Genomic DNA, 8,585 nt, shown 5'->3' on the forward strand with positions numbered 1-8,585 from the left:
TGCTTTACACAATTGATGTATGTATGGATTGTGATAAGAGTTGTATGAGCCCCTAATAAAATGATTTAAAACAAAAAACCCTGAGGACCAACAAGGAGAGTAGAAATACCAGGAAGATTAGGGGAGGGTGGTGGGAAAAAGGGTAACCCATCAGAAGGATCAAACTAGAACCCCCTCCCAGGGTGACGAATAATGGAAAAGTGGGTGAGGGGCGACGGAGGACTATGTAAGATATGGAAAAATTAATCTATAACTTATCAAGGGTTTGTGAGGGATGGAGGGTGGGCGGGGAAGGGAGGGGGAAGCAATGGGGAGTGCATATCAGGGGTTCAAGTGGGAAGAGAATGCTTTGAAAATGACGATGCCATCATATGTGCAAATGTGCTTTACTGGCTGGAGGCCTTTATGGATTGCGATGAGATATAAGAGGCCCCAATAAAAGTATATATATAGCCAAAAAAAACCAACAAAACCAGCCATTAAAACCCAGTGGAGCACAGTTCTCGTGCAAATGGAATTGACTGCAATTGGCAGCAGTGGCATTGTGGGTGTTGTTCTTTGTTAAGAACCAGGAAGAGACGACATCACAACTCTTCTTGGAAGAAGGAGGCCTGGTGGCCTGATGGGCATGATGTGTATGGCTGCCAGCCGCAAGGTCAGCAGTTCTGAACTCCCGGCCGATCCTTTGGAGAAAGCTGGGCCTTCCTCCATCCGTAGAGCTATGGTCTCGGAAACCCACAGGGGCAGTTCTACCCGGCCCTGTGGGGCTGATAGGAGTTGGGGTCTGCTGCCTGGCAGTGAGTATGAGTTGGATCTTGGAGTGGTGCCCTAGCTGTCCACAGCTGGGTGATTTCTGTTTATGAGGTTGCGGGGGGGTGGGTGGGGTGGGGGTGGTTTAGGGGGACACTCGTAGTGGTCATGTGCAGGATCGCTGTGGGTCAGCGTCCACTCGATGGCAGTGAATTCGGTTTGGAGTCCACCGAGCTAGGGAATGGAGTGAGGGGCCCCTCCGCCTTAGCTTCTGGGTGTTGTCTGGGTGTGGGTACAAGGAACACCCAGACCTCGGTTCCCAAGGAATTCCCCGCCCAGCAGGGCCAGGGCTGGACTCTGCCCCAGGGCTGGGGGGCATCTCTCTGCTGCGCTGCAGGGAGTGTCCTAGCCGCATCTGACACACACAGGAGGGGCCTTTAGATGTCCATTTGCATGTCCTTTGTTGGCTCTGCCTCGCTCTTGATGTGGAGCTGCTGCCCTGTCAGGGCCCCATGCCCTGCCCCAGCTTATATGTGAGGCACATGCCAGCCAACCTTGGAGGCAGTACCTGGGCCCCCTACGTCGTCGTCACTTTCCCAGGGCAGGAGCACAGGGTGGGGCAAAGTAAAGGGTGGGGTGCAGCCAGCTCCTGAACTGACTGCTTCTGAGAGATTCCCACGTCCCCCACGTCGTCGGAGGCCAGCGGTCACCTTAAGCCCGGCCCTGCCCGCTTGAACTCACCCTATTGCTGGGGGAAAGGTGGCTTCAAAAGCCCTTTCCTCCACGCTCTCCTCCTCCACCTTCCACCTCTGGCTCTTCCATTCCCCGCCCTCTGTAGGCAGAGAACTATCTGGAAACAATGGTAGCAGTCAGTCCCAGCACCCTGTCCTCGAGTGGTGGCCCGCGTGGCCCGGTGACCCCCACACCACAGAGATACGCCAATCACAGGCGAGACACCTGGGTCAAAATGCACCCCAGAGAGTTTGCAGAAGAGAGTTTACCTTAGGTTACAGGAACCCTAAGTCCACAGAAAGAGAAGTGGCCTTGCCCTGAGTTAGCTGGTGGTGGGACTGGCTCTAGAACTCGGGCTTGCTGCCTCTCAGAGCCCCTGTTCTTTCTGCCAGTCATCCAGTCGGCCAGGAATTTGGCAGCCACTCTCTCTTGAATTGGCCTGTCTCTGCTAGATGTGTGTAAAGAGACAGGACCCTCAGGGCTGGGACAGCAAAGACCACAGCCACCCACAGAGGGCTCTGCTTGGGGAGGAGGGAGAGTGGGGGCCGAGACTGTGGTGGCAAGAAGGGCAGGCTTGAGGTTGGAGTTCTGGCATCACCACTGACTGGTATTAGTCTCTGTGTTTATTATAAAAAAAAAATTACTATGAAGGGAAGGTAGGACATATTCAGAATGGTCCCTGGTAGCAAACACAAAACCTTGCAGACTCACAGTGCCCTGTGGGTTTCTGACCAGAACTGTTGACGGCAGTTAGAAAGCCCAGTCTTTCTCCCACAGAGCGGCTGGGATTTCAGACTGCAGACCATGTGGATCCCCGCCCAACGCCTAACTGCTGTACCAGCAGCGCTCCTGGTGCATGCAACCACGAATCCCCAACTCATGGCCCTCGGGTCGACGGGGCTCGCTTTGTTACTTCAGGCGGCATGGAGAGAGGAAAAACTAAACTGCTCCATGCCCACTCCTGGCGGCCCTGGGGGACAGGGTGGACCTGCCCCGTGAACTCCCGAGACTGTAACTCTTTATGGGAGTAGAAAGCTTCGTCTTTCTCCTTCCACGACATTGGACATTCCGCGACATTCTACCACTGCCCGCTTATTCATTCTTAGGGGCCTGCTGTGTAACCGGGCATTTCTATTCTGTTCTCTAGGACTGCCTGAATCAGGATGGGCTGAGGGCAGTGTTTGGGGTTTGGGGTTTGAGTGTTTAATCTATGTCGGGCATTTTCTCAGTCAATGCCGACTTATAGCGATCCCATAGGACAGGGCAGAACTGCCCCTGTGAGTTCCTGAGATTGTAACTTTATGGGAGTAGAAAGCCCTGTCTTTCTCCCACAGAGCGGCTGGTGGTTTCGAACTGCCGACCTTGCGGTTAACAGCACAACTCGGAACCACTACACCACCCGGGCTCCCGCCTGGTCCGCAGCAGGCCCCTTTAATGAATAAGCAGACAGTGGTGGTTCTGTGGTGCAGTACTTCCCTTATGTGCGGGAGACCTGGGTTTGATTCCCAGCCTGTGCACCTCATGTACTGCCCCCGCTTGTCGGCAGGGGCTTGTGTGTTGCCGAGATTCTAACCAGGTTTCAGCAGAGCTGTCGGACTAAGACCAGGAAGAAAAGGCCAGCCAATGAAAACCCCACGGATCCCATCAACCCACTCCAAGACGCCCTCATCTAAGTGACGGGTGCACCTGTCTGTCTGGGTCCCTGTGCTGACCAGGGGAGCGGTTTGTCTCCCCAGTCTGGTTTTCTGGGGCTGACGTGGAAATGAGTTGGTATTTGCTGTCCCTGAATGCAGGCCACAGTGGGAGAGGGGACCGAGAGAGCCGCCGGAGCCCTGTGGGCTGGGCCTGGGGTGTGGGATTGGAGCCCCGGAGCTTTGTGCTCTGTGAGGAGTAAGGGGGTCCAGTGGTAGAATCCCCACCTTTCCTTGTGGGAGGAGCCGGTTTGAATCTGGCCAATGGAGTGCAGGCACGGCCACCCCCATCTGGCAGGGTTGTGCTGCTGAGCTAGATTTGGAGAGGGTTTTCCACATGAAGGGTAACTAGGAGATAAAGCCTGGCCATCGGCCGGAATGCGGCCAGTAGAAGCCTTCTGGCTTACAGCGGTTGGATCCATAGGCGAGGCTGCAGGTTCTTTTGTTCTGTTGTGTGGGGCCACGGGACAGGGGTGTGAGGGGATGGTAAGTGCACCCTAATGCCTCCTTATTTGTGGGGGGAGCTTGGCTAACAACCCGGAGCTGCTGTTAGAAGGCCTTCCATCTGTCCATCCCATGGGCTCTGGAGTCTAATGTGTTTTCAGGGCGCTGGGCGCTCAAAGAGCAGGCAGGGCATGTGACCTTGGCCATAAAGTCCTCAATTCTATTTAACCACCCAGGGTGACGCGGAAGGCCATTCTAGGATCCAGGGAATTCGGCTTTGATGGTTCATACATTTCCCCCGACTCTGGTCATCCCTCAAGTAGCCTGGGTCTCCTGGGTTACTGGACCCTCCTAAGGTCCCTGCCTAGCAGACAGTGTCGTCCCCCTTTGAGTCATGAGGAAATCGGGTCTCCGTGGAGTGGAGGGAAGACAAGGTGGACGTGCATCCTGGCTCTGGTCCGGGATCGTGACGTAGCCCCCGCAGACCTCTTAGCACGGGGTCCAGACGGCTGTGCGGGCAGGTCCGTCCGTCCGTCCGCACGGTTCATCCCAGGTCACAGGGCCCTCAGCACAGGAGCTGGAGCCCAAGGTCACATTCCTCAGTAACTGGAATCCAGATTAGAGCGCCCGCCTCCCTGCTCTTTCTACTCTCTGATTATGCTCAGGCACGGTGACGGAGCAGCCCCGCAGATGGCTTGCCTGGCTCTGAATGGCACCCTTAAAAGTGACTCGGATGTCATTTAAAGAAGTAAATGAGCTGTGTGCTCCCCAACACCCCGCTTCCCCTCCCAGGGAGCAGAGAGTGTTCCGAGACCGTCCTTGTCTTGTGGTTGCCTCGGGCAGGCCCCCAACCTTGCAGTCTCCCGCCTTGTGTGTGCAGTGGCTAAGTTCGGAGGGTCCGTGCTGGCGGTGAGGGCCCACTGGGCTTGCTGTGTGTCCAGCTTTGAGGGACATGCGTCCGACGGATGCCTGAGCTCCCGGGTCTCCGTGGAGGAACGCAGCTGAAGAGCCAGTGGCCAGCAAGTCCACGCAGACTCGTGGCGAGCCCTGGGGGTCAGAGTGGACTGTGCTTCCAGAGCCTTTCCAGGGCTGCGATCTTTGGGGAGTAGTTCACCGGGGCTCTCTTCTGCAGCACCTCGCAATGGATTCAAACTACCGACCTTTCGGTCACTAGACATTTGCACCGTCAGGGACTCCAGAGAGCACCAAGAGTCCCCCTCCCTGCCCTGGGTCGGTGTAGGTTGCCGCAGACAAGGAGTCGCTCCTGGGGTAACCACCGCAGTAACATGTATGGGATGTTTACGACCCCCTAATAGCAGGCGCTACAGTGTTTTTCGTGTGTGCGTTGCATCATTGAATCCTCACAGCCTCCTTCTCGTCTATTTTGCTCACACTTTGCTGGAGCAACAGCTCGTAGGTGGCAGAGAGGGTTCAAACCCAGGCAGTCTGACTCTGAGGCCAATGGTCTCAACCATCGACCCTCCCACCGGGGGGTCCCAGCTAACCCCCCCCCCCCCACCTTGTAGGATGTGGTCTCAGGTGGTTCAGGGCTGAATGTGCCATCTCCCAGGTCCCAGGTTCTCATCCTGGCCGACACACCTCATGGGCAACCACGACCCACCTGTTAGGGAGGCTTCCAGCCTCGGGAGAAAGGGCCGGCAATTGGCCTCTGAAACCCAGCCAATGAAAATAGTGGTCCAGGGAATCCAGGACTGGCAGACCCCTCAGGAGCACCAGTGGGAGTCACGATACCATGAGGGGAAGGGGAAGGGGGGTGGGGGGGAGACATGGGGGCACTGATGTATAATTACCCCCCTCCCCAGGGGGACGAACAACAGTAACGTGGACGAAGGGAGACAGCGGGTGGTGTAAGATAGGAAAATAATAAAAATGTAGCATTTATCAGGGGTGCACGGGGGAGGGAGGGGAAAAAGAGGAGCTGATAGCAAGGGCTCACGCAGAAAGAAAACGTTCTGAAAACGATGAAGGCAACAAATGTACAAATGTGCTTGATACGAAGGATGTGTGGACTGTGATAAGAGCTGTAAGAGCCCCCAATAAGATGATTTATTAAATAAAAAGGAAACAGTGGTCAGATCTGAGCCCGAGGCCGGCGCAGAACTGGGCGGGCTTTGTTCCATCGGCAGGGAGGGCGTCACTGTGAGTCAGGCGAATCCCACAGCTGCCAACAACGGCAGGAGCACACGGGTGGGAGCCGCAGACCTGGGTTTGCTCCCACTGTTTGTGGGACTTAGGCGGCTTTTCTGAGCCTCGGTTCCCTTTCCGCATCGGCTCCATGGGAAGCGTGTCTTCACAGAGTGGCGTGACGAAGGTAATGGGTCGATCCCAGGTCGGGACTATGGTTCGTAGAAGGTGGAGGGGCAGGGCGGGGAGCACAGCCTAACCAAGACCCAGCGTCAGGGCTCAGCATGTGGGGTCGCAGGGTCCGACCCGGAAGCTGCAGGGTGATGAGTGAGTAGGAAGCACAGGTTGGCTGGGAAGCAGGAGGCAGGTCACTGAGGACCTGGACCATGGGGGGCCCACCGCCCTTAAGTGTCAGGTGTGTGGACCCAGCGGACGTAGGGAAATGCGCTTTATGAAGGAGCAGCAACAAGAAATAGGTCGCGAAGTCGCACGTCCAGCTGTGTGCGCATGCTGATCTGTCAAGCTTGGTGGTCCGAGGGGCCTGTGGAGTGTTGCTGGGATCCAGCACCCCTTCCTACTGGTTTCTCCGTGTAGACGGCTGGGTGTCCATTGCAGGCTGGGAGGGCCGAGGCGCTCGGCCCGCCGTCTGTGGACAGCAGTGAGGAGTCACTGCCGGTGTGTGGCTGTTTGATTCCTTCCTTGAGACGCGACCCACACACCTTCCACAATACCAGGCCCAGTTGCTGCCCAGCCGGCCCCCACTTGTGGGGAATCCCTGGATGTCAGAGAGCTTGCCATGGGTGGGTTGTGTTTTTGTTTTAGAAGGAGGTCACCAGATCTCTTGTCTGTGACACCTCTGGGCAGACCCTTTAAAAACCATCCGTTAGAGGATGAGCCCTGCAGGACCAGTGGTGTGAGTGGCGAAACAGGGAGGGTAAAGGGAGAATGGGTAGGAAAGAGGGAACCGATTACAAGGAACTATATGTGACCTCCTCCCTGGGGGACGGACAACAGAAAAGTGGGTGAAGGGAGACGTCGGACAGGGCAAGATATGACAAAATATCAATTTATAAACTATCAGGGGCTCATGAGGGAGGGGGGAGCGGGGAGGGAGGGGAAAAATGAGGACCTAATGTCGGGGGTTTAAGTGGAGAGAAAATGTTTTCAGAATGATGTACAAAAGCGCTTTACACAATTGATGTGTGTATGGATTGCAATAACACTTGTATGAGCCCCTAATAAAATGTTTTTTAAAAATTAAATTAAAAAAACATTCCTTAGAAAGGAGGGCCGGGCTTGCTCAATCGGGGGCATTGAACACCTGCCCGTGGCAGTGCCCTGATTTGGGAAGGAGAGCGGGAATCTTGGCGGCATGTGCACTCGGTGTTTCAGGAGGTCGTTGTTGGGGTGGCGTGTCATGTCTGCTTTCACCACGCATGCACAACATTTCATGTCCTCGTTAAAAATGCATCCGTTTTAGCAACTCACCCTCAGTGGTTGTCGCACGCTCAAGAGGGGATGCCACTGTCACCCCCCAACCCCAGCGGTCAATAAGGTGGCCTTGCAGAGCAGCGGCCTCAGAACCATCTGCCTCTCCTGTGGTCCCTTTCAGAACGCACAGGAGAACCATGGACTGGCCGTACCCACCCCGTCTGTCCCAGAAGGCTTTGCAGACCAAGACGTGACAGGTGAGAGGACCCTGGGCATGGGGCTCAGCCATCTTTCCTTCTGTCATTCTTGGGGAGGGGCAGGGCGGAGAGCACAGCAATAGCCAACCATCCGACCTACCTCCCCAGCTGGGGGAGCACCTGGAGGCCCCACCCAGCAGCTCTCCTAGCTCTGGCCCAGGCCGCAGGGGGAAGCAGTGGGGCTGGGTGTTGGAGCCAGGGTTGGCTAAGCCCAACTTCTGGCTGGGGAAGGATGTTGAGTGGACAGAGCAGGATCGAAGTAGAAAGCCCTGTGGAGGCAGCAGCCCTGGGCCGGACCCCAGCTCTCTGAATACCAGTCTGTCTCTCCTGGGCACCCCATCCAATGCCTCACACCTCGGTGGCATGTGTATTTACATGAATTCTCTAACTTCATCCTCCCAGCCGACTCATGGGGGAGGCGCTAATATCAAGCCCATTTTATAGACGTTGAAACCGAGGTTAGGCCAGGTTAATGAGTATGGTGTCCCAGGTCACACATCTGGTAAGTGATCAAGCTAGGATTTGAACCCTGGCCTTTAGGGCTTTGTCCCCACCAAGGTCTTGGCCGGAAACAGTGTCGCACTGGCTCAGCGGGGATGACGGAAGAGTGGCCCTTGTACCTGCAGGGGGAGCAGGGTTAAGGGGACCAGAGTGGACACGAATCGGCTACTGTCCCCGTGGCTGTGGGACTGGGGCTGCTTGACAGGAAGGGGGTCCATGGTAGAGAAGTGGGGAGATGACTGAGAGGGAGCAGGAGCAAAGACCAAGGCCTCATCTTCCCCACTGGAGCCCCCCAGAAGAAAGAGGGCCCCCCCTCAGGACAGCTTGGGAGCTTGGTGCCACCCGCCCCTGCTCACGGACGTTTGGGAGGAAGCATGGAAAGGCTCTGCCTCGGGGAGCGGGGGCTGCCAGGGCCTGGCCTCATGTTTGCCTCTCTTTTCCTCCAGACACTAGCTCCCTGGTCAATGGCAACCTCCGCCTGTACAGCTCTGTGGGGGACCTGAGGCCCAGGCACTATGGCCAGGACCTACTCATCCCCCCACCTCCCCCTGGCCCGGCCCCCCTCGGGAACTGTGGGTCCCATTGTTTTCTCCTCCAGATGTTCATCCAACCTATCTTATTTAGACAGACCTGC

General features: G+C 56.3%; 1 protein-coding gene across 1 annotated transcript in view; it reads left to right on the forward strand.

The window, feature by feature from the left end:
• CUNH6orf132 (chromosome unknown C6orf132 homolog) overlaps positions 1 to 8,585 on the forward strand; it is a 17,562-nt gene that overhangs the window by 6,292 nt on the left and 2,685 nt on the right. Inside the window, exon 2 of the mRNA XM_045294771.1 lies at positions 7,375 to 7,450. The gene's annotated coding sequence lies outside the window, so the exon portion shown is untranslated. The remainder of the gene's footprint in view (positions 1 to 7,374; positions 7,451 to 8,585) is intronic.

Source organism: Echinops telfairi, unplaced genomic scaffold (genome assembly GCF_000313985.2).
Source record: "Echinops telfairi isolate 266 unplaced genomic scaffold, ASM31398v2 ScPeMD7_3533;HRSCAF=4204_1, whole genome shotgun sequence".
Taxonomy (NCBI): domain Eukaryota; kingdom Metazoa; phylum Chordata; class Mammalia; order Afrosoricida; family Tenrecidae; genus Echinops; species Echinops telfairi.